Source organism: Dufourea novaeangliae, unplaced genomic scaffold (genome assembly GCF_001272555.1).
Source record: "Dufourea novaeangliae isolate 0120121106 unplaced genomic scaffold, ASM127255v1 scaffold7, whole genome shotgun sequence".
Classification (NCBI taxonomy): Eukaryota; Metazoa; Arthropoda; class Insecta; order Hymenoptera; family Halictidae; genus Dufourea; species Dufourea novaeangliae.
In genome coordinates this window covers 3292991-3319901 of record NW_015373896.1, presented here as the reverse complement: position 1 = coordinate 3319901, position 26911 = coordinate 3292991, and the positions used below count along the sequence as shown (strand labels likewise).

At 45.6% G+C, this 26911-nt stretch overlaps 1 protein-coding gene across 1 annotated transcript in view; it reads left to right on the top strand.

Annotated features, from left to right (window-relative positions):
* Positions 1 to 26911, top strand: part of LOC107193309 — a 100233-nt gene that overhangs the window by 15911 nt on the left and 57411 nt on the right. The window lies entirely within an intron of this gene.

Genomic DNA, 26911 nt, shown 5'->3' with positions numbered 1-26911 from the left:
GTCATGGTTTGCGATGACGTTGCTTACAGTAGCTTAGAGTCCATGAATGTAGGGAGATCGAGAGGACACATGTGGGTTTGTGGTTAGTGGCCAGTTTGCCTGCGAAGCTATAAGTCTCTGATGGAAGTATTCAGAATGTGCTAACAGGGACTGGAGGTAATCGATGTCAGTCACTCACTAGGTTCAAAATAGCCTACCTTTAGGTGTATTTATGTCACTTGGGCCGCGGAGATGTTAGCTACCCTGAGGTGACAACAGTTAGGTTTGGCCCATAGCCAACAGGTTAGGGTATAGCTTAAGGCCAATTGATTCTTCTCTGTCTTACGTCGCTTTCCAAGCATAAAACTAGAGTACTTCCTAGTACACTAACATACCTCGGATTCCAATGAAAAGAATAACAGAAACTCCTATAACCTCTTTTACCATCCGCTCTATGTTCAACTCGCTTATAAATCCTCGCGGAGCTACGATGAAGCCCGAGTCGAGATTCTAACATCAACAGGTTACCAAACACTCGTAACCCGAAGAATGCGCGAGAGGATAATGAGGTGAATATTAGCGGCGAGTATTATCCTGGAAGGCGAAATCATCCTCAGGCCGGTGGAGAACGACCGTCCGGACGATTTCCTTCGGAGCGATTAGCGGCTGGAGCAAGGAGCCACTTCCTTATGTCCCAGACCTAGCGTTTAGACGCTCGGCTTGCAACTTAAATCGAGTTAGGCGTTATAGTTAAGTCCCAACCAACGGCTATTGCCCGAGGCGGAACGTGTTTCGCTTTCCTCTTTCCCCCTGATCGATGCCGCGCAAGAGACTCGACTCAACACGGCACGGTGTATTTATACATCATCTTGCGCGCTAAAGCGTTTCAAGGAGAAGCGGCTCGAGGGTAGACCGTGTTCGAGTTTTTCAACGGTCTTCGGAAACGTTTTACTCTTGCCACGTTTCATGGAGTAAGCCGCGAAATTGGCGGGTTCAGGTCAGTTGCAAACTCGCGGTATATCATGAGCTTAAAATGAAAATCCATTAAGTACATTTCCCTTTCGTATTTACACCATATTTTACAAAATCCATTTTTACAAAAATGAATGTAATATTTTTATGTATATATATTGTCTAGTATGGGTCACGTATAACCCGGTCGTCGGCTTTCACGTTCGTCATGCGAGGGGTTATTTCTAGACAGAGGAACGAGGCAATAATCAGCGCTGTGCAAACGGACACACACGCCAGACTAGAGTCAAGGCTGTGTCAAGTTCAAGGATAAATAATGGCGTCTGTATCGAACAGATTGAGATCGATATGGATGCATCGTTGCGTTTTAAGAGACGACGCCGAGGGGTCCCACGTTTGTTGGGCCGCGTTTATGGTGACGTTAAACAGCGACGGCATCGTCGCGAGGGTAATAAACTCTATTAATGAGTTTCGTTAATGGCACTTGGCGCTTTGAGTCGTTGCGAAACGCGCCGTACTTTGTTAGCCGCACTTAGCGGGAATCGCGGAGAATGGGAAGACGTTCGTCGTTTTGCAATTCATTCTGAAACTCTCAGACCTGTTCACATTACTCGGAAACACAGCAAGTTTTATCTTGATACCGCGTCTGCATTATGAACTTTCGTTTACAATTCAGTCATCTAAAATTACACTATATTAAAAATTTTTAATAAAATCCAATCTTGCCCCTATTTCATTAAAAACCTGAAAGGGTCCTCAGTAGGATAAAGAAATTTCTATTTGATTCCACTTTCTGCGAATTATCATTTGTGTATAGTCACGCCAAATATATTTCAGTCACCTGAAATTACACTATATTAAAAATTTTTAATAAAATCCAATTTAAAACCTAAAAGGGTCCTCAGTAGAATAAAGAATTTTCTATTCGGTTCCACTTTCTGCAAATTATCATCTATGTATAGTCACACTAATTATAGTCGTGACATAAACATATACACAGAGGAAAAAGAAACTTTCGTGAAGCCTAATTAAATTAAAAGTTCCTCGATACCACCGTTCAGAAATGAATTCAACATCGAAAGGTGTGATGCCCATATACGGCAGACCGCGCGGCAGTTAATATGTTAAACAAGCCAGATTACGGCTACACGCATTCCTTAAGCAATCTCATTACATTTCACCTTCCTCCCTTTCTCTCTCTCTCCATTGACGATCTAATTATTCCCTCGTCCCAGTCGTAAATCGTTCGCCGCGCGCGCTTGTTTAATCGTGATTTATTCCACTTGCGTTTCGCGACGATAATTCGAGGCTCGATCCCATCGGAAATGGGTACGTGGATCTGCGCGTTCACCGTGGACAATTACTCTCACGCGCACGTCCAACGAACCACCATCGAACGGTGTTATTTGCTGGAAAACTGGGATCGAAGCGAACCCACGGAAACGATCGGCCACGAATTACGTACAACGTCGAGCAAACTCAACTTCCCAGTAGGGGAAACAGCAGCGTAGGTCTCCTACCACTTTGTAAATTTATTTCAAGTACTGAAATAAATGTTAAACCGAATGTTAATTTTGCAGAAATTTCAGTAGTAATTCTCGAGACCTAGTGCTAGGAGTTCCTTCCTTCCCCTGCGCTGTTTTTTTTCCCTTTTAGGAAGCAAAGTTTCCTGGAAAGTTTACACAGGCTCTACGGTGGATCTTGGCGATTTGAGACGAGATCTCTTGATCGCGCGTAACCGCTTTCCATTACGGCAGATTACAGTTTTTCACGCGCGTTTATCTGCCTCAACCCTCAGGGGAAAATGTGAAATCGGTGGCCAGGTGATACGCGTCAGCTGGTACACGTTACTGACGTGTATATACATTGTCGATTACGGTTATTCGCGATCCTCGGCGACGACTCATTTGCGTTTTATATAATGGGCAGAAGAAATCTCTGAAGATTGTGGTGCCTTTGGACAAGATGATCTCTTTGGAAGGTACACATTGAGTGTAATTGCTGAATGAATAGAATTTCTTTGGCTGATGAAAATGAAATTTAATGGTATAAGTTGGAACGTACGAAAAATATAGTTGCTTCAGGAAATTATTAAATTACTTACAAGATATCAGTTTAAATGTAAAGAATTTCGTATAAAACAGTACATTTTTCCATTAAAAGAAATTACAATTTTATGAAAGGAAATATTCTAACAGCAACAGGAAGTGTATTTCAGATAGTTTCGTTCAGAAATCTAGAATCATTCTTCTAATCAATTGAAATCTAAAGTTTCGAAAGATTACCCACTAACCATCGACTCTCTACATAGCATACTCTCCACCCAAAGTTCTTCAGGGCTTAAAATCCATCTGCCCATTACCTTCCTACAAAGTTTCATAAAAATCTGTACATAACCCATCGCCCAGCGTTCCCTCGTCAGCCCAGAACCGACAAAGTCGTGACTTCGGAACAGCCTAAAAATCATCAGTGAAGCAACCCCTGTGTATACGAAATCATAATTACACCCGAAAGATTCCGAGAGAGCAGGGCTTCCAGGCAAATTTTCAAGCGGAAAATAAAACGAGAAACGCAGAAAACATGGCGAAATATTGGGAGACCGGAGGCGATCACGAAGATCACGCGAGCACGCGGCGTGTTAGGGAACGACCAAGCCCTCGGACAAGTGGACAGCGCGCGATGGTATAATTCGCGGGCTGAATTATTGAGACATCGAGGAACCCATTGATTCTCGATGAAGACGTCCGCCAGTTAACGAGAGAAGACGAGCAGAGCCCCAGCCCTGTTCGAACCGCAGAGGGCCAGGCCCAAGGTCCGACAAAAGCGTTCTCGTCGAGGCGCACACGAAACGCAACACGGAGCCCAGAATCGGGCCCCCGAATGGTTCAAAAAATAAATTGCTCGGTGCGCCTGAGCGCTCGCACATCCTTCTCGATGGTTCCTCTCTCGTGCTACCCGGAGCGAAATCGTGCGGATCGGTAGGCAAATTAGGAGACCTCGGGCCCCCCGAAGGCGCGACCGCTTCTAATGGAGACGTTCGTGGGACTGAAAGAGGCAGTGTTATGGACCGACGTCAGAAAGAGAAAGAAAGGGAGAGATGTATAGTGGATGGGGAGTAAGGAGGTGGCCGCTTTGGGCGAAAGGACCATGGTCGTTTTCCCAAGCGAGGTGGAAGAAGAGGATGAAAGGAACCGCTCCTGGCTGGACCCTCTCAGCAACGAATAAAAAGGGGATACGGAGCCGATTCGTAGGTAATTCGTTTCTCCTTCTCGAACCTGTATTTAGCCTCTACGGCCGGAGAACCGAACTCCTCTCGGTCTTGTAGCCTCTTTCGATTCTCGGAGTCTCTTTCTTCGTCGTGTGTAGACGCGAATAGGAGGAGCTTTCTACGAGCTCGTGCGATAATCGATCGGGGAACAGCTTGGAAGAATAATTTTTAGGATTTATTGGAAGAAGCTGGAAATGTTTGTTTGGGGAAATTTTTTGCCCGGATGCTCGGAAAGGGGTTGATGAATCTGGGTGGAGAAGTTTCGATCGATATTCGTGATAAGTAGACTACGGAAGTTTGTGCAAATTTGCAGTTTCGGATACTTAGATCTGAAAATTGAAATGATACAGAATTTGGAATTTTGTATCAGAGTAGTGTTAAACTTTATTAACACCTTTATTTTATTGCATTTTCCAAGTTATGGGATGCTGTATTAACTAACGAGTTAATAAATTGCAAAACTCGATCAAATCAGTAAGCCTTAAATTATGTAATCGATTTAATTTTTATGGAACCAAAGTTCTGGAGCATAAATCCGTCCACAGTTGCATACATATATACTTTTTCGTTCCTGAGGCTTCTTTTCAGTAGTACTCGGCCCATAAATTCTCCCCGCGAAAGAGATTCTCGGCATCCAGCCGGCCGAATCCGATTATTTAACTTCCAATTCACAGCCACTTGCGGACAGACCAAGACCATAAATGTAACGACCCATCGTGTCACGCAGAAACACGGTAGACACATTTCATACGCGGCCGCCGTTCCGTTTCGGTGTTTACACAAACGCGATCCCTCGAACCCTTTTTTGGCTCTGGTCCCCCGTGGCCGAGGAACATGTGGACGGACGGCGAACAGTCGGTTGAAATATCGTGAGCAGCTGTCTTGTTATAAACAGTACACTTTAACACTGACGACTTTCACTGCGCACAGCTCGAGGACAGATACGAAGACGAAGGAGAGGAATTAACCCCCTACCATTCCCACATTAAAATTACACTCTTGTGTGTTATATAAATTACTATCTTGTTAACGAGATGTGACGAATCAACGTGTCAGTTTTACATTACTCATGTCTCAAACTCGATACTATTATGTTGTACTTTATCCTGTTCTCGTTCGTAACCTCCCCCGACCCAGTGCATATTTTCAATGTAAAATAATTTTAATATTTCTTTCGAAGCTGTTTCACATTTTTCCTCCATTGTATTTTTTCTGCAAATAAGATCTAGAGGACAAACAAAATAGCTTTATAACAAACGCTAGAATTAAAATATAATACATTGCAATCTGCATTGGGTCTGAGGAGGTCAACATTTAGTGTCGTCGGTACGTGATTTCATTTCACATGGAAATTCTCGATATAAAAAATAATCTCGTTCCCATTTGGTGTAATTAACATCATCGACTAAAAAGCAAAACAAATGAAAACGGAGACTTCACCTGCTGGTACACGTTCTTCCAGGCTCGTTTCCCCGAAAAAAGGGGCCACAGTCCACTTTACCGCGTTCATAAACAAGAAAATCGGCCGTATAGTGTCGCGTCGAACGATCAAGGCGCGTGAGTCTCGTCGGGGTGTAAAACGTCTCGAAATTCCGGCTGGACAATTTTCGCGCAGCGGAACACGCCCGATCTGCCTCGAGGACAAGCGTACCTCGCGCGAGGAACACCGCTTAAAAGCGGCTATAAAAGGGCCGAACGGTGCGCGGGACAAGCGACGTGCGACTCCACTTAAAGCCTCTTAAAAAAGGAAACAGATCCTGTCGAGAACGAATGAAAGAGAGAGAAAGATCGATCTTTCCGTGCCTAATTAGCGTTATCAACGCTCGCCAACAGCCAGACGACTATCTTTCTGTCTCTCTTCCTCTATCTTCGACCAGAAACCAAGAACACGACAAGCATCCGGTGCACTCGAAAGGACACTCGAGAGGGAGGGAGATAAAGAACGTTCCTGGTTCCTGTTGATCCGCTTAACGAGAACTCTATCTCGTCTGGCCCCTCGAGCAGGTTGGTTCGTAGAGTTTCGGGAATCCAGGGCAGATAATGGAGCCCGTAAAACCGTCGTAATGCTGCGAGCAAAGCCTGGAAATGGCCGCCTCTTTTTCCCGCGAGCACCGTAAATGTAAGATTGTTTCCACGGTGTGGTTCGCGCAGAAATCACCTGGCTGAAAGTGACTTCTAAGGCGTGGATGATCGGTTAGGTCGTTTTAGGTGTTTACGAAAATGGCGAACAGAAGACCACTGCATTGGTGCAATGAGAGTTGTCTTGATCCCTGCGTTCGTTCGAGTGAACTTGGTGTTGATGAGGGCACTGTAATAGGGCAGAAGAAAGAAAGGGGGATCGGATGAATTTTGCGGTTGTGATGGACGTGAGAAGAGAATTTTAGTGAATTTCAGTCGAGAAGAAAAAAAATAAAGGATGTAAGAAGAAAATTTTAGTGAATTTTGCGAAGGTAATGGACGTAAGGAAAGAATTTTAGTGAACTTTTTGGGAGAAACGTTTACGTAGACGGATGATTCATGGGTGATTCCATTTGATTGTCACATTGTTCTTGTCGAATGGAGCTTCTGATTTGGTAAATCGATTCTTTCAGATATTTGGTTGCTAAGTCTGGATTAATAAGCCAAGATGGCTGGAATGAAACGCATTGGAAATGCAACGTTTGAAATATAAATACAATATAGTTAATACTGCACAACAGAATAAACAAGAAAAATATGGGAGGTCCCAGTACCTCTTAATTGTACCCCAAACAACTTTCGCAAAATGGTAACAACCGCGAGGCTCGCGTGTTCTCTGTCCACTAGTCGGAGCAAGACGATCCTCGCAAGAGGTCCAGGCACGGAAACGGCGAGTGGGGGGGTAGGAAGGGCATAGGGAGGAGAAAAATCGGCGATAATCGAGGTGAGAAGAAGATCCCAAGGGGCCGAGGAGCCGAGATCGGTTCGCACGATCTCTCGCCGGCTCGCTCGGTCCGACGGTGGAGAGAAAGGGGGGAGGCGCAGGCACCCCGCAATAAATATCCCATTAGGAACGCTGTGTTATGGGTAATATTATGTTAATTGCCCGTACGCCCGCCACCATTACGCATGTTCGCCGAGGTTAGCTTTAAGCCGCGGCGTTGCTCTTTGCCAGACGCGCCCGCGCGCGCACAGAAACGCTCGATTCGAGATTCTAGAGGAGAATTCCGCGGCGAAATTATGGTAATTAACGTCTCTTAATCCCCCCGTTGCGTTCGGGGCCCGCCGCGCGATGAATTATTCAGGCGCGCGGATTATCGACGGGAATCGCGGAGATCCGTGGATAATTTCGATCGCCAATGATTTTCGATGCCGTAATATCGTCTGGTACACGATTTTCTCGTGATTTAGAGATCCAACGACCACGCTCGACCGAGAATTTTATCAACGTGTCGCGCGAACTCGTTCGATCCCGTTCCTTCCGTCTGCTCGATTTTAAATTCGCATTATTTTTCGCGAACTCTCCCTGCCCCCCCCCACCCCCCTGCTGTGTGACGTGTCAGGATTGCCGTAAACGGAAACTTACTCGGCGACTGTTCGCGCCCGAGAGACCATACGACGGCTTAATAAAGATATTCTTGGTGGCGGGAGGCTCCTGTAAGCGAGAGGACTTTCACGGTGGGTTATGAATCGTGGAATTTAAGGAGCGAGCTTTGGTGGCTGGTGCGAGATACAGGTAGAGTGGATTTATTAATCAAGGTCGTTTTATCTTTGTGCCCGCTGCGACAAGTGCAATTCTTAAAGCCTCGTTACGTGAGATGTACGTTGCGTGAAATCGCTTTTTGTGGATGAACATTTTGTGATGGTGACTTTTCTTAATTTTTTTTTGGAGATGCGACTCTGTTCTTGTAGGAGGTCGAATTATGTATCGAGGAAAAGGTGATTTGGTTGCCCTTTCATAGTAAAATTAAGCAAAAAAAAATTGAAAATGTTTACGTAACTATGAATTGTAATACATAATTTGTTCGCGATAAACGAGTTAATTCAAGAATTTGAAAGTTGTGGGGTGTGTTATCTGAACGATACACCTTATCTAATTTAAGAACACAGAAGTACGAAACTAGAATTTTCTATTAGTTGCCTTTCATATTTCAATACAAATGGCGTCGTTAGAACCCTCAGTTAAATATCTCTATCCCAAATAATTTCGACGGAATGTTCTCCCTCTCTCGTCGTAATTTTAAATTCGTTAAAAAGAACTACTCTAAAATACATTAAAAATACCAGTTGTACAAAGCACCATCACCATCCAGCTTGAACACTTCTGCCTCCTAAACCCAAAAAGTGCAATCGCATTCGTAAAACCTGCAGAGAAGAGAAGCGATCTTCGCGCCAAAGACTTTCCCACTGCAGATCGATTTTATCTCAGCATTCCCAATACCAAAACTACCAGACGATTCCAGTATACAAGAAGATTTAACCGACCTCCGTGTCTCGAGCATGAGGACCTCCAATGCGACTCGATCCGATCATCAAAATTCCCTCTCGAGGTGAAACTTCCGTGAATCTCGAAGGAACCGTGGAATTCTTGCATACGTATATACATTAAAACGCAAGCATCCTGTGTGACCAAAAGACACAAGAGAGGATGAATTTGAAGCGAAAAGAGGAGGAGAAGAATTGGCGAAGAGGCGAAGGAGAGAGGTTTCGGAAGAATCGGAGACACACACCGAACGTCGATGGGCCGTGGCGATAGATCGGCGGGCACGGGGGTTACTACCTGGCCGTGGTCCACGGGGGATTCCTAATTCCCATGCAAATCAGCCAATTTATTTGGCAGGCTGGCCTCGAACGATTAGGCTAATGCGAGCGGCGACCGGCCCCACCGCGAGACCGTCCAACGCTCGTAAAACCGTGTTCTCCGTCTCCGCCTGAGACTTTAATTCGCGGCTTCTTCTGGCACCGGATTGGCCCACGGTGGTCCCCGTTTGATTAACAACGGCTGTGCCCTCTCCTCCGAATCTCCTGAATCTTCGATTTCTCTCGATCGTTCCCCCTCGACCGATTGGGGTAATTATGCGAGACGCGGCGACAATGCTCATTGTTACGCTCGGTCACGATTGACTCGCGTTAATTGCCTGCGTATTTAAATAATTACGTCGTTAGTCTGCTGCTGGTAGCAGACGATCTTCACTATGGAGATAATAATCATTCATTTTGGAAAATTATTATTTTTACTAATTATTTACGTAGGGTACTTCGAAACATGTGGAACCTACTTTATGATTTCATAATTTATGTATTTCATATATTTATATATATCAAAAAGAAACTACTGGGTGTGCCAGTAAGTATGTAATTCGCTATGATACCAATATGGCGTCGACATCATTTAAAATCCAGAATATCTTTCCAATCTTTCGTTTAATTTTTAGTAAACTGAAACCGAAGATTCACCACTTCTAATTATAAAATTCAGTTGTAGATCAGGTGTTTCACAGATCCACGAGGCAAAGACGCGTCTTGGCTTGGTTCGTCGTGCCGATTTTTCGTGTCGAATCGTTGCGTGTGCCATTGGCAGCCGTTGCCTCGAGATTAGAAGTTACGGTACGCGATTGAAATTTATGGCCCGACGATTTTACCGAAGGAAATCTCGCAATCGGCAGCCCTCGCGCGCAAGCCGATCGACGCCCACGCAGGGGCCAGCCGCGCGATCTACCGGCATTCCCGAGGGCCCCACGAGTCAGGAAACGTTCGCTGGAACAATGGACGGGCACCGGTGATATTCTTAAATCAGAACCCGCCGATTAACGATACCCCTCGCGGGCCCGTTATAGAAAAACAACCGGACGGTTCCGCACGCGGATTCTTTGATCGCAACGCGTTCGTGATTCGTCGAGAAATATGTGCCTCGTCCTCCTCCCCCGAACTCGAGGCTCTTGAATCGATGCACTCTTGGATCACTCCTCTTGTCCGGTGTGATTAATGAAACGATTTCCGTTGGATCGTATACAGGGTGCCTCGTAACACGTGTACATAAGGTGGTTTCGGAGATCAATGGGGACGGGTGGAGTGAAAACGTTTGTGTTATCCGATCTTGTTTGGCAATTGTAGGTGCTTTCGTGTTGGAAGAATTGATATTTGATGTGGTGTTAGTGCAGTGTCTTTATAGAAACCATTCAGCAATTTTTAGAATAATTGACAATTGTAAATTCGAAAGGGTAAGAATCTTAATAATGTGATTTAAAAACACATTTCGAAGTGAGTGAAAGAAAAGATGTTTTTGACGTGTGTGAAAAAGAATAGTTTTCGTACTGTGGCTCTAATAATTTGATCACCCAGTGTGCAGTTGAGTCAATCACCTATTTAAAAAACAAATTGTAAGCACGCCAAACCAGCTAACTTATCGCCAGCAATGGTAAATCTACACACAGCAATGGTAAAAAACAAGGTCCCAATTCTCAAAAGTCCCGATGCTGAATAATGCATAAATTCTAAAAAACGACAAACCCGGAATAACATATTCGCCATATATCGTCATTTTAATGCCCATCGAAGGGGTCAGTCGTCACCTCTTATTCGACCGAAATCTCGCCCGTAGTTTTTACGACATCGATATAAATCATCGACGGAAGTTCTATCGTGCTCGCCGAGAGTTCGAAAGGCTCGTCGAATCGTATTCAGTTCGCCGTTTCTACGTGGTGGCTAGGTACGCCCGGCTGTTTCCACGTAGTCGGTGACGTTGGGTCCCGAGGTCGTCCCTGCGATGCCTCGCGACCCAAGATCGAATGTGCGATCGAGTGTGTAAGTGCGAGAGCAGGCCACCAGCAGAGCTGGGACCACCTCGACCGCCGGTGCAGCCGGCGCGCAGCCTCCCCCTCTCCCTTTCTCTCGGGCCCAATCCCTTTTCCCTCTTCCCTTTCGTTCTTCATCCTCCTCTGTTCCTCCCTCGTTTGGTCTCCTTTGTCTCTCTTCCTCGAACCCCACGGACGTTCCTCTTCTCTCTCCCGAGGCACGGAGAGACAGGCCGACTGAGGGACGCACGATCAAAAAGAGAAGCTGAGACCTGGGCCCCGACCGCCGCGGAAAGAATGCGTGGGCCGGACATAATGATTCGGACTTTGTCGGCCGGTGGCGAGCCACAGTCGCCCTGGTCGGGCTAGATTAAATGGTGAGGGTATAAATATTCATGGGGACCAACCCCCGATTTCCAGGGAGACGAATCTCTGTGACTGGTAGACACCGTTTCGACTGAATGATCCTGTCTTCCGCGATTCTAGGTCTGTGGTTTGAAGTGTCTTGAGATATCTTGGATCGGGTTATGCTGGTTCCCGAACTAGTATCGTAGATTGAGAATATTTGCAAAGGAATCGGAAGAATTTGTGAGATTTTTCAATACAGATTCTTATTTTGTTCCGGGATCTTGTCCTCTTGCAGCCTCAGTTTTCTTAAGGTTTTCTAGGTGAGATCCTCCCCTGGTAAAAGGTATGAACCGTTCTCGAAGAATATTATTCAAGATCATGAAAGAAGGATCGTGCTGGTTTCACTGTCGAGGATATTCTACCGTAGAATCATTACTCTTGCGCACGTCTACAAGGATTATTCGCGTTGTTAGAGGAAGCGGCGCAATCTCTCCCATCGCGGCTGCACAATTTCATCGGGAAGGAAGAGGAACCGTTAATGACGTGAAAACGGTTTCCCTAATGAACCGCGTAGAGCTCGCGATTTACGCACGCGTTTCCATCGCTAACGAGGAGCATAACTCTCCGATGTAGGACACACGGGGGCAGATCGTTTTTTTCAGATATTCCGAGGAATAAGAATTTTCGCGGGGTAGCTAGAAAGGTAGGCAGCCTGGGGAACCTGGCGGCGGGAGCACGGTGTCGCTCAAAGTGATCGCGGAACAAGGGGAACCCCCTCTTGAGTCTCCTAAGAGGAAGTCTTGTACGGGTCTAATCACGGAACGGCCGATGGTTTCCGCGTATCCGATCATCTCGAGGCGATACTCCGGACAGGGGGCTGATTAAAACGGTGAAATATCGTCACGATCTCGCAGGTGCGCATGCGCTCGTTACGTAACGCAGGCACCGGGAATGATGACCACGACAAGATTGTAATTACTCGGGCTAATGAGGCTGGAACGCGATCGGTGATCGCTCGTAATTCGGCGTGGATGCCCCTGACAACTGGGAGCTGTTGAACCGTTACCTTTTAGGTGATAGAAGAGCCTACGGTGCCTGAAGGCATGTAACTGTACGGAAAGAAGTTATGATCGGAATCATTCTGGGCGTGGAAAATTCAAAGAAATTTCATCGACTCGGATTCGCGTAACTGGAAGCAAATGTACCTAAGGATAGTAAATGACATTTAGGCCAATTAAGGACTGAGAGACTTAAATCGGATTTAAAGTCCTGATAGTGGATTTGGGTCGAGCTGAAACTAATTAGGGTTTAGGTGAACGTTACTGACAAACTTGGATCAGTGTTACTAGGGCCTTGCATAAAGAGGATAATGCTGAGTTAATATTTTAAATAAAGCACAGAGGAAACATTCACGCTGTATCACCCCCTCGTTAATAAAGACGGAGGATCTCAAGTATCGAGATCACGATAAAATTGATCAACTAATAACGAGTGTTTCGCAAGCTGCGAAGAGAACGACCCCTCCGACTTCGCCTGACGCCATTGACCTCACGGATCTGAGATGCGAATCAGCGATATTAGAACCGCTAATTAAAACGTAAGAATCGCATGAACGAACGATTATCTCTGCTCGTCAATGTCTGAAGTTTATTACACCTCCGTATCCTCTATGGTCATAATTGACTATTACCAATGTGGATGAAGAATCATTTCTAATGATCACGTATTCCATATATTTTTTTGAATTTCTAATATTATCTATCTGAAAGAAGACTTCTGCTCATCATTACCATATTGCTCGACGAGTATACCCTCGCCTTGTGATTTTCTTGACGTCTCCAGTCTCCAAAATTACTTTATTCCTAGTAATTCCCCAGAAACAATAGGAACTGTGTACCTTCACTCTAAAAGCTAAAATATTACTTCAATTCATTCATGAACTAACTATAAAAACCACGTAATTTATTAATAGTGATTACTAGTCGTCTTTTGACTACCACAATAGAACCAGACACAAGAATCACTCGTAATCTCCCCGAACCCATAAAAATAATCTCTCCCAAGCTAAAGAACATCAAGAACAAGCGTCGATGGTTTAACGTCGTCGCGTAAATCTTGTAAACCTCTAAAACGTCTCGATAGACATCTTAAGTCCTCCTTGGAACCCGAAGCGTCGTCCAAACACCAGGTACACGCGTGTTTCGGGGGCTTAAAAACGTCGTTTCGGAGCGAAATCGTCGGAAATCAACATTGACAGGTCTAAAAACGCGCGACGGTTCCGTTTCTATTTCGGAGGCCAAGAGCATCCAACGTATTTTTACGGCCTGAACGACGGAGGCAGCGTCGCAGTATTAGCGACAGATGCGTACCCCCGAAGAGCCAATTTAACGGTTGCCACAAAAGCGGATCGAGCGGAGTTGGGGAGGATGCGTGCAGCGACTCCGAGGTCGTCGCGCGAAGAGAGCAAAAGGAAGGCTGTGAGAAGAGAGGAGAAAGAGAGAGACTGCGTTAAATCTCACCCTCTTCTGGCACCCTTGCCCCTGTACGCCGCGTTTCTGACGTGCGTATCGCGCTCACAAAAGGAACCGACCTGATCCCGAGTGACCCAGAAGGTAGGGAGAGAATATGTCGTTCAGGGTGTCCCCTTCGAGAACGTTTTTTTTTTCATGGTTTCACCTTTGCACACGGTTCGGGGAAAACTGTAACGCTCCTTAGACAATTGTGGCGCGGTTAAAAAGCACGTTTTAGGGATACAGTTGACTTCTTTTTGAATGGCTAGGGGCAAATTGTTGGTGAGTGCGATAAAATGATTTTTTGAACGGAATTTGGGGTGCGTTCGCAATAGTGTGACGTGGGAATTTTTATTTCTTTGGGAGTTTACTGAATAATGTAGTTTCTGGGTGAAACGGTAGTGTATTAAATTCGGTGGTTGTAGAAGACTTTTTGGGTTGAATTCTCGGTTTTTTTAGTGTGTGATGATGAGGAATGAGGGTGTTATTGGACAGTATTTTTGTATTTTTATAACTATGGTTTAGACTTTGTGTGAGAAATTAGTTGTAGATTTCTAGAAGAAGATCCGGTTATTAAGAACAATAGGTATTACTTTTGAACATAATTTGAAAGTGAAAACATCTGGACTGAAATTAAATATGTTTAATTACGGTTAAGATGAAGCAACAAATCACTCGAGCAATATATTATATTCGAATCAATATCGAGGGTCAAGAGGGTTTAAAGAGTGTTAATCTTCATTTTAATTCTTTCGTTGTCTACATCGTCATATCGACTATTCTAAATTGCAATGTGTGATAATCACAGCGAACACCTCATCCATACAAATTGATCCCGACCGAAGATTTCATTAATCTTTAGTCAATTCCGTCACCGTGCAGACAGCAACACCGTCAGTCATAATTAAACACATTCACGTTAATCACCGTATTCCTTAAAATTACTGCTCAACATGGATAACCTGTCGAATTCAAGGACATGTATCATTTCGTTCTGCACACGAGCCCAGCCGAACGCTCATTAATCTTGAATGAATTCCTTGACGGTGAAACACGTCCAGGGGAACAAGTAACATCCACGAGTCACTAACGCGTCAATTACTGTTTGTCCGGGTAATGGCTTGACATCAGTCGACATTTATTGAATTAAAGAAAAAGTCGCCTCGTCCCTCGAAATTCTCTCCTTAACTAAAGACAAAATAGAGACTATCCAAATCTTGTACAAGATATCTAAAAATTAAACAGAAGCAATTCGATCACAGGGAACCCTAAATTAAAACCCAGAATACAGACTTTCTTTCAATTCACCAAAGAATAAATCTTTCTTTCCGATTCACCGTCGATATCCATTTATCCACCATCAAATTATGAACAACCCTCCTAACAAAACATCTAAATTTTAGACAGAAACTATAGGATCGAAAATCGTTCGATCACGAAGAAACCAGTTTTTCCCACGCAGGGAGCCCCACGGAGGCTCAGGTTCCCATCGGTTGTCCGTCAAGCATCCATCTCATCTCGAAAACGCTCTAAACACGACGGCGTTGCACGTGCACACGCACGTCCACGGGGTGAAGGACCAGAATTCGTTCTCGCGGGTTGACCTATCCCCCCGTCCCGACCGACTCTCAGCACCTTTGTAACGTCGACGCGTCGTCGGAGCGCAGGAACGTCGGTGGATATGTCCCCGCCGGGGATCGCCGACAGGGAGATCGCACAATGGCATTGCTCGCGTGCAGATACACTCTCCAGCGCGTCCATTCCCGGTCCTCTTCCCTCGAGAATAGATACGTTTCGCTTGGGCTTGACGTGCGCGTGTACACGCCTTCTAGGGATCGCGTCTGATGGAGAAAACGCTCGGTGGACCTGTCGGCAGACAGGAAGAGGCTTGGAGGATGTCCGTTGTCGAGCAGTAATCGCGTAGGGTAGGAGAAATTTGACGTGGAGGATGATATAACGACGTGTCTGGATGCCACAATGATGTCGTTGATTAACTGGGTTGGGACCAAATGCAGTAAATCGTTGATGAGTGTTCGCAGGCTCTCCTGGATTGGCAAGGAGAGGGCCCCAGGTGTAACGCTGAGTTTTCGATGAGATTCAGTAGAGTGGTAGGGTTTGGAATTCTAAGGGAATTATATTTCTTTCAACCGTATGTGACCATTGATTTATAAAATATTTAATGTTCAGTGCCGAGGAGCTGTTAAATACTTATCGAGGATTTACTGTGTTTCGTATATAAGGTTACGGATTTATTGAAATGAAACAGAGGTTTCTTCAGTTTTCAAAACATATTTAATTTTTGTATTATATTGAAGTGGTGATGATCGTACACTGTGAATGCGTAAAATCTGCAGTCTAATGATATCTTTTGGTATACATTAGTTTTGTGTAACACAAATTTTTAAGAGCCCAACCATCATGTTATACAGTGTTCACCCGCGCCTATATTTCACCAAACTGTCAATCACTTCGATCTTGAACACCTCCCCCAACCAATTCATCCTCGGACAGTACTCCACCCGATCTCCCGTTCACGCTAACCAGGATTGTCGTACCATAAACCGATGGTCGCCCCTGTTAATCAGAAAAACGGATTCCGTCTAGCGATCTAATGGTCCTAAGAAGACCACGAGTTCCCAAAACGTCAAGGGAAAGAGGGGAGAGCGTGTGTTCCACAGGGAGGCATGCGGATCACGCGATTCCTCGTGGTCGCCGCTGGCGGCCCGAGTCCCGTTGATCAAAGCCGGCATCCTTTGACGCCGTCCAATCCGCGGGTACGTACGAATTTAAAGGATTTCGTGAAACTCTCGTCCGTCCACAAGATAGACAGAGAACGAAAGGTAGAGAGAGAGAGAGAGCAAGAGAGCTGGAGCAGTATATGCTTCTTTCTCGGAGCACAGCTTGAGGCAGGATGAAGACGTCCGTAGCTTCGTGGCAGCTCAAGGTCTGCAACTTCTCCCTTCTCCTGGGAACGTTCTCTCCTTCCTTCTCGCAACGGCTACGATCGCCTCTTTCTCCCTCTGGATTTCAGCCTCCACTCTGGGCCCTCTCGTTGTCTCTGACCGTCGTCCCCCTCGTCCCACCCCTCCCCGTGTCCCTCTTCTGTCGGTCCGTGCCGCCCTCGGCGGTTCGGCGTTCGCGGGACTGAGAGACGCGAGGCAAGAACGTGGCCGTCGAGGGAAAGGGTGAAAAGGATGGGGGATCGTCTGAAGGGGGGGAGGGTAGAGAGAAAAAGAGAGAGAAAGTGTTCAACGGCGGTAAACAGGGTGGTGGGAGGGTAGGGAGGGCAGGAACCCAACCGACTGAAATAATAGGTTGCGCCTGCGCGCTCATTAACCTTTATACCCTGGCCAGCTACGAGCCACCACCGACCTTCTTCCTCTCTTCCTTTGCGATACGTACGTCGTGTATACGATACCCGTGTCGGTAGACGGTACGTGTGTTTGCTTTTGCCGTGATCGGGGCACACATGAGCCGCCGATTTTCTCCGTTCGACTCTACCTTCTCTCTCAGCACCTATCGTCGGAACAGCCGTGACTGCGCGTCTTGTGTCGGAATCAGGGAGCTACCCGGGACGAAGGAGAGGAGGACTCACCTTGAACACGGGATTATGACGCTGGACGCGCTGCGGGAGTCGAGAGGGTTTTCTGAGGAATCCTCGGAGGCGAATTCTAAATTGAGCTGTTGCCGAGCATGGGTCGATTGGGTCGCGCTCCGAGGGCTCGTGGCTGATTGGGTGTCTGTTAATGGTGAATTGGGTTATTAGTCGCGCTAACTCGGCCTCGAGGATTCGGTCTCGGGGTGGGGTGTGATGTTGCGTAATTGATGGCTCGGGGAGAGGGACCTTGAACTAGTAGTTTGACGAGCGGAAACTTGCAGTAGGTCATTGCAGAAGTGAATTCTCTCCGCGAAGTGGAGGCTTGAAGTAAGGTTCCAGGGTAGACCCTGAGATGGGAAACTTCGTTGTTTGGATAAACAAATTTGGAGTAATGAATAAAATATTGGAAAGAGTCAGTTCCAATTTTTTGAGTGAAATAATAAGTAGACTTGGGCAAAGTAGATTTAGGCAAACAATTGTTTGGCTTGAATAATCGAAGACGTAAGATTACAAAAAATTGGCAGCACCTGTTGCGACCTCGTTCGAGGCACCTGATCGATGATGGATGAACCTACTAGGTGAAAGTGTCCGTCCTTCGGATCAATTAGTTGCCGAAGGCCGATTCCAATTTCACTCTCTTTTTGAAACTAAACCGGATCACGATCGGTGTATGAGCAATTTTCTGCCAGATGAGACGTTTAGTCTTGAAATTAATACTTCCTCTTTTTGTGAAAAATAATCTTCTGTCTCAACTTTCTGGCAACCTGCACATTGAAAATAAGATCTTGCTGCATCCGTATTAACCATTTTCCTTAAAATATCGAATCAGCCCCGTGTCGACGATTTTACAATCGATTCGACAAATATTCAGGTTTCACTAAATAATCTGTACATCCATCCACGCCACAACATAAACTACATCCACTGATACCTAATTTCACAGCAAACTAATGTTCAAAAACATTCAACTCTGTCATCGTCAACCATTAGATTGAATTATAAATGACTTCCGCCATGGACACTAAAAAATTACGAAATAATAATTAAACTGTATATCAATTATCAACTTTAATCATAACGAAGACCGTATCACTTAATATCAATATTAATTGTGAAATGTATTGCGTCGACATAAGTCCAAAAAAAAAAAAAAAAGAAAAATAGAAGTCATTTATAACTGAACCTAATATAATAAGAAACACCAACTAAGTGGGTCCTAACACCTTGCCCCAATTCCTCTTTTCGCACAAACACCCGTTCGCAACGATCAGATGGCGAAGATAATCCCAGAATCGGCTCGAATTCACAGCCATAAATTTACACCAGTCAGTGCAGCTCATTGTCGGTGGGCTGCTTTGTTCCAAATTTAAAGCACGCCCTCGACGCCTCGATCCCCATTAATTCCATCCACGGTTGATCTGGATTTCTCGTATCGGACGGAATCCGTTTGATCGTGCTCTCTCCCTCTCCGTTTCGGGGACTCGTGAGGCCCCTAGCCGCGACTAATTCGATCGCGTAGGCACCGCGACGGAAGAGGGTTTCTCGAGCCAAGAAGACGCCAAAAGGTGTGGGGCGCGTGTTCGTGGCCACGGTGGTGGAGATTACATGGTATAGTCGCGCTGAAGAAGCGTTTTTCATCGTCGTCGACGAATGACGTGTTTACGGATTAAAACGTCCCTGTCCAGAGGGCCCGGTCGAGCCGTCGGGCCCTCTCTCTTTTCGGGGATTATGAGAGTTTTTGGATGTTATAGGGTCGGTCCACGTAAAGGGGCACCTTATGTCTGTCGTCGTACAGCTGACAAACGTCCGATCCGTTCGGATCAGCGCTCTCGAATACGACGTTTCGGCGGAACCTTTTCCCATAATCGACGGAGAACTGAACCGTTGCGCCGTATATCGAACCTAAAGCTGTCAACGGGCCCCGAGATCAGACGGAAAGCTCCGTCGTTTCGGTGACAGGATTTTCGCCACTAATGAGAGCCAGGCAGAAGAAATGTCGTGTGGAGTTTTAGCCTATGTATCGTCAAAAGGCTATGAAAACCGGCGACAGGGGAAGTCGATGCAAGTGGCAAATCTTGTTGGCCACGGTCGTTCGTGTGATTTTTTTAAGACCACGGATAGCGTCTTGTACGACACGGGAAATGGAATTACGGATTGGGAAAAGTGGACACGGTGGTGGTAAAGGTGCTTTGGAATTCTGCGAGCCTCTGGAGAGTAACCACGAAGGGGGAAACCGAACGGCGAACATTTATCTATAAGATCGGCGGCGGTAAATGTCTTTTCGAATATCTCGCGGACGCAGAAACGACGCTGTCGGAATGCTCGCTCGCGAAATTTATGCGACTTCACGGTCCGCCTTTCTCATTCCGCAGATTTTCCTCGCCGCGGTTCCGAAGATTCATGGCCGAGCCTCGCGTCCGAGAGGATGACTGTTACCAATTACCGCGGTGGATAAGTCGTGAGAGAAACAAACGTGGTTTCTCGGAACAATGTTCGTTTCGAAATGAAGAAGTACACGCCAATTAGCCCTTTGTTTCTTATCGAGATACTGAAAGGGAATTGAAAATTGATACATCAAAGAAACCTTTGTGAACCTTCATCCGTTCCGTTGTGCCAATTTGACACATTATTCTCCTGAGAAGTGATGTTATTCTATCGTGTGTAGGTAAATATAGCTGAGGCTCCCGTGACTTTTATTTTATAGAATTTGCAAATATAATAATTTTCCTGTTCGTTATACAGTGTGTAACAAAAATGTTGGAGGACCCAGAAGACTTGTGGGGTGATTTGAAACAAGTATTTCCTTAGCAAAAATGTTATCCGAAGCTTCGTTAACGAGATATTAACAACGTTACCATTTTCGAATATTCAACAGCCTCAGGAATAAAATATTCAAATATCACTACATACTATATTACTATAGATTACTAATATAAAAGTTTCGATAAAATATCAATTAACAGTTTTCCCACCGTTGATTTAGATAATGAATTACCGCAACCAAATCAACTAATTCCTGTTCAAACAATCTCTCCCTTCGCACTCTCACCAACACCTCTCACTTACCCCCAAATCTCCATCGTCGAAACCGCCAGCCCAATAGGCACAGCCCCAAAAAAGAACCCCGACAATCTCCCCCACGGATCGATTCCGATCGTCAAACCGCGATCCAACCAAAAGAATCAATCAAGATCTACCTACCGACGAATTCCACAGTTGCTCGATCGTTTTATCGCTATCGCGTATCGTTCGATGCTTATCATCCAATATATCCGATGAGGTATTGGACGACCAGGCGCAAGAGACACACAGACGCACACCAGAATTCGTGGTTGGGTCGCGTTCCACGGTGGCGAAATTCGTAAGTATTTGATCGATTCCGTCTATCCAGTGAACCGACGAGACAAAGAAGGCGCGTGTGCACGGCAGGAAGCTGATCTCGCCGCCGCCAGTCCGTTTGGTGCGGGCCCCCGGGCCCGTTGCTCGCCTCCACCTGACAGACCCGCGCACAGATTTATCACCGTGCCTACCCGAACCAGATATCATCTCGCCTCCGCGCCGTCCCCGTGTCCCGTCATACGTAATCCCGCCGCTCCGACAGCTCATCTATTTATGTGGCATTTCTTTTCCCCTGCCCGCCTCCCCGTGTTGCTTGCCTCGATCCACCTTCGCCCGTTGCGCTGGTCCCGTCTCGTCCCTCTTTCTACCGCCTCGGCCACCCCCCGCTAGGCACAGAAACCCTTTCTCGTCCCATGGATAGGACATGTCCACCCATGAGTCTTCATCGAGAAAGTGTCGGCGAAACAGCCCCGGAGAAAATTCGATTGTCCGCTTTTCTGTCTTTTTGATATCGCTCGATGGGGACAGAGGAATTCCTTGTTGCCTGTCTTCGAATCGTACCGTGCTTGGGAGTGGCTGTCGCGTGGTAGTTTGTCGAGGTGATTCAGGTATTTTAATGAAACTGGATGTCTAGCATCTGTATGGTCGTCAGATTTTGTTATTATGTGTAGGTATTTTAATGAAACTGGTTGGCTGATGTATGGCACCGTCACGTTTCGTTATTATTTATAGGGTAGTATCGAGGGATATTTCTCGGGAGATTTTGATAAGAATCGTTCGCTTCTCTTTGTACGATGGGGGTTTTCGGTGTGGGAACGGTTTAGGAAATTGACCGTTGGTAGTTGTGTGGCTGGTTTTGAGTAATAGATGGCCTGGGTGTCTTGAGAGTCGCCATCAGTTTCCCAACGACATCGTACGACAGTCTGTATCTATATAGATCCTATTTAGCCCTACCAGCGGGGACAATCTCTAGTGCCAGAATACATAATGTCGATTGTGTAGTAATAGAAAATCATCGTGTTCGAAATATGTGAGGATCTCGACCTAAGTGGTAGCTTTATGGGATTCACTTACCTCTTGCTCGATTTATGTCGAGGTAACATAGCTATGCTAGAACTTTTTAGAAAAACAAACTTTCTTGAATTGAATAGAATTGTAATAGTCCTTCTCTCGATACGATGACGAACATTACGGAATAATTTTCGAATACACTATTCCACGAAAAACAACGCGAAATCTTGAAGAATACAAAGTATCACCCCGATGAAAGTACGTATCGCGCCATAGTGGATCGACGCATTCCCTATTTGTTTCGCGCATGTTCTCTCGATCGAAATAATCGCGGTTCACTTTCACCGACTAACAGCGTAACGACGAAATATACCCACGTTTCCGTTAAACACCGTCATCTTTTAGGCGTCGCTGTACGGATAGGGACAGTTATTAAGTCGAAGCGTTTCTCCGAGTCGCTGCTTGTTGCCTGGTCTAATCTTGATCGAGGCACGAAAGTACCCGGGGAAACGGAAGAATTATTACACACGGGAGGCCACTCGAACCCGAGCAGCCACCGTATCTCCGAAAGATCAGTTCGAATATGAAATATCGTGGCGTCTACGCGCGCCAGCATCGTCGAAGATGGCGGCCCAGTCGATGTTCGTAACGTTCCAGAAACAGGTAGCGTCGACTTTGACGGCCGAACAACACGTTTGTCTCGTTTGGAATCGATTTTACAACGATGACTGACAATAAAAAAAAATACCGTGAAATTACACGCAAAGACACTCGTTGATACGTCGTAATATGCTCGCGACTCGATATTAACGGAATGCAAAACGTGTTTCCCTGGGCCAGTAAAGATTAAGGACGCCATTGTGCGATGGAATGACAGTGTTCTTGATGGTCGGTCTCTTTAACGGCGTCTTTTTGATGATTTTTCTTAATGTACCGTGTAACGACGACCGTGTGTCATGGTCGATGGCTTACAAACGATTCGACGTGCACCCATTCGCTGAGAATCTCGAATTACACGGATGATCTGACAAATCAGGTGAGATCGACTTCTAACTGACAAGGGGAGGACAATAACTCGCGGGTCGTCTAGTGTAATTAAATTTTCAGGACAAGTAGCCTACTTCCTCATTAGAAATCACGCTCTAATAGGGTTAGATACTCGGCTTTTGAGTTATTTGTTTTTTGCGTTGCTTGTTTCTAATTATGTTTTCCGATTATTCGTAGGAGTTGTAACGTCGGGGAACGTAATGATTTCTAACGCGATGGTTAGATTTCAAGTACGTCCTTTCCAAAGATTTTTCGATGTACATAAACCATAAACGTGGTCTCGACGCTACATTTACAAACGAACCGTCAGCATAATTTTCACTTACACAGAAATCTTCAAACGCAAATATGTACCTCAAAAACATTTGAGCATCTGACCCTATACGAGGGTGATTTTTGAAGAGGAAGGAATCTGTTACATGTCCTAAAAATTTCATTAAAATCCGTCTACTAGAAGTTGGAGTCCTCTCTTTATAAAGGAAATTAAATTACCTCCTAATTAGTCTCCGACGAGAAAGACAGTTGTATCGACGTCAAGCTTGAAAAAATCTCCGACGGGCGTGCAGAACTGGAAACAGGAGGCGGTACCGGAAACAGGGGAAACCAAGAGATCCCGTATCCTTTATTGGAGAGAAACGAAGTATGAAAAATATGCGTCTCGATCTGCATATCCGTTTCTAGCAGTCGCTATCTCGACCGTTTCCGTGATGTCGACCGATTTCCTGTACGAATGGAGGCTTGTCTCTCGCGTTGGCGAAACGAAGCAATACTTTTGAACAAATGGAAATAACTGGAGGGGAGAAGAATCATCGCGGACGAGTTTCTGCTTCATGAACGTCCCTTTCGTGATAAATCGCTTAATCTGCTGGGGGATCTTCGACGTTAGCGACCGCTACGCTGTCTCTCTCGTTTAGCATCAGAGGATGCCGACCGTCTGTCAGATTTCTGACGATGAATCGCGAGCCCGTTCGATGGCGCGCGATGATCGCAACAGGCCGAATACCGTCGATTCGCCGATAATAGTTGTAACGTTACGGCTAAATTCACTGCGTGTCACTTTGGGCTGCCATTAAAAAGGGGTTTCAGATTGAGATTGGTTTTACAGTTCGTACGAAGAATGTTAAGCACGTTATCTCGTGTGTTATTTTTGTAATAAATTAAGATTGATGTCTTTACGTTGGAATAGGAACTCGTACAAATACAAAATGAATAATGTACATACGTGAAGTAAGTAGAATAATAATCTAATCAGTGGATCAGTTACAAGAATCCATTCAACATATTTGAAACAGTCAATGAAATAAGTCTAATTATCTCTGCTATAGTCTATGAGACTTCGACTCAATCACGTTCGGGGGTCCGTCACTTTTATACAGTTTTTTTGATCGAATCTTTAATTTCGTGTGTTTAAAAATATTGTAAGGTTTATGAAATATTTGAGAAAATTATCACTAAGACGTCTGTTTCTCCTTCCTCGTCATTATTTCGAAGGTACAGCTAGCTCGAGGACAGTATCGGGGTTAATGTGACTGAACATCAAAATATTCTCGCGACGGTAGGCGTCGTTTAATTAAGATTTCCAAGGTCCAGTTCTTCCAGGTTTAATTACAAACTCGGCAAACGTTTTCTGTCGCGTATTGTAACACGAACAGAGGGTATAGAAATAACTACTCGGCGTACACGGAGCCGCTTACGGGTCGGAATCAAAGGGACCATTATCTCGTTCTTGCCTACTTTCGCGGCGTTGGCTGCGGCGATGCACGGTGTCGTTGCGCGCGGCTCCGAGCACTTGCATTTTCAATGGTCGCTTTAAACGCGAAGGACAGGTCGCATTAAGTGCCCGGTACCGTAATCAACGTCAGGGAACGCGAGTCGACAAACGATAATACTCGCTCGAGCGGATCGAATCGACCGAAACGCCCGGCTATTCGCGAACATCTTACTTTCCAGGCGATACACTCACAATAAGAGAAACGCGGCGACAGATTTAATTCACAGTACACGTTCTGCGTCTACCAGGAACACTTTGTATATACACTTTGCTTCGACTTCTAGATTCAGACCTAGACGCAGGTAATTAAACATTTAATCATTTCTGTTTGCTAAGTGTTTGTGACATTTAACTCTGTGCATATACCTAGATGTTTCTCTGATCAGTAGACTGCGGATTTTATGCATTATAGCCTATAGGGCTGTGTGAAATACAATAAAAAGGAAAACTTTCATCGGATCCAACGAGTTTTCTATTTTATTCTGAACCCAATGAGATACTTAAGAGGGAAAATAAATGTCTACAATTGCTCCTGTCTTTATAAATTACTTTAGAAACTTTTATCTTGCATAAAAATCCGCAGTCTACTGATCAAGAATATGACAATATGAAATTTATCAATCTCTACATTCTCACAGTATACCAGCGAACATAATGTGAATCTCCTTAGACCGAGCTCCAAACCTCGCAACCCACCACTCAATCGCAATCCCCCGCAACAAAGTTTAAATATTCCATTACATCGTATTAGTAACACCTCGAAAAACGTCACCTCGATGCCACCAGCCCACGCGAATCCAAAATCCACCCCCGTCATCCCCAACTACCATCGAACCGCAACATTGTGAACACCCATGAAACGACACCGACGCGCTGTTCGATGAACCGTTCACCGATAACAGAATGGACCCCGCTCGGTACGCCGCCTGCCGGAATCGCAAGCGTGCACTTTTATAAACTCGTTATTGCGTCCTGGTATCGCGTCGCGATCGACGCGTTAAAGCCCCGCTGAAAGAGACACGACACGGTGGCCAGGACGGCGGCTTGATACGCACGGGAGGTGCGCAAGCATTAAAGAATCCGGTTCTTCGATCCGTTCGACGATGATTCTACGCGTCCATGACGACGACGGCGTCGCTGCCCGGCTTAATAATGTCCCCAACACGGAATCGTAACTTCGTGGGGATCAAGGGAGCCCGTGTGTGTCGTCGTGTCCGACGATGAGTATCCCCGCGAAAGAACCAAACGTGCGAAATTGTTATTTCGACGAGAGGCTCGAAGCCGAGGCGAGATTACACGCTGTCACACACCGTTCCTCGTCCGAGGCCTTTCGGCTGCTCCAGCCCCGTCTCTCCATCCAGCTCGTTCTTTCGTTCTCTTTCCTCCGGCTTTCACCAGCGGCCGTTTAAGGGGCAGACGAAAACTCGGATCGGTGGCCCAGGGATACACCTGACGTCTTATTCGCGCGATTATCATCGCTCGTCGATTTGCGTTTCGTTGGCCCCCGATCACGCTGCTTACCGCTTAATGCTCCCGTCTCGCGCGTTCAACCGATCGCCCGCGGTGTGTATACCGGTCTCACCCTCGTACGTCTCTTGGGTGAATTATACAGGGCGTAAGAAAAATGGAAGAAACGCGTGGAGTTATTTGAAACAAGTTTTTCCTTAGTGAAAATGTTATCCGAGGCTTTGTTAACCAGATATGAACGAAAAACCCGAGACCAATCGGAGCGTGAGTCCGGCGGTAGCGTTGGATTCGCGCTGCAATTGGTAGCCGACGTTACCGGATTAGGAACTTTTTATGTTGGGGAGATTAATTTGAATAATGAGGCTTTTGAAGTGTCTTGAGTGAAAACAGTACAAAATTAAGTGTACACCCTAGAAAGGTGAGGTTCGTGTAATACTTTTGTAACCTCTTACTATTAGAAGATCAAGGTAGTAATACGTACGACGGGTTTAAGACAATAATCGAGAGGAGTCTGCATTAATCATTCGATCCAAGATCGTACTTCTAATGATCTAATTGTAATTTCGATCGAACAAATTGTTCAAGTTCATATTTTTCAAGAACATCCACCCACAAAATTCCCAAAGCAAAATATGTTCACTTCCGTTACGAACGCAAAACTGCATATCCCATTACTGACAACCTACCACATCGCTGGCGTATCGTTATTACGCGTTACATAATGTAGCATATCGCCGTACAGCAACAAATTACGATCGAGGCGACACGAACGATATCGAGACAAGAAACACGGTAGCGATCCCGCCGACGACAGCCGTTATCGTCGCGTCATCGATACGCTATTATCGT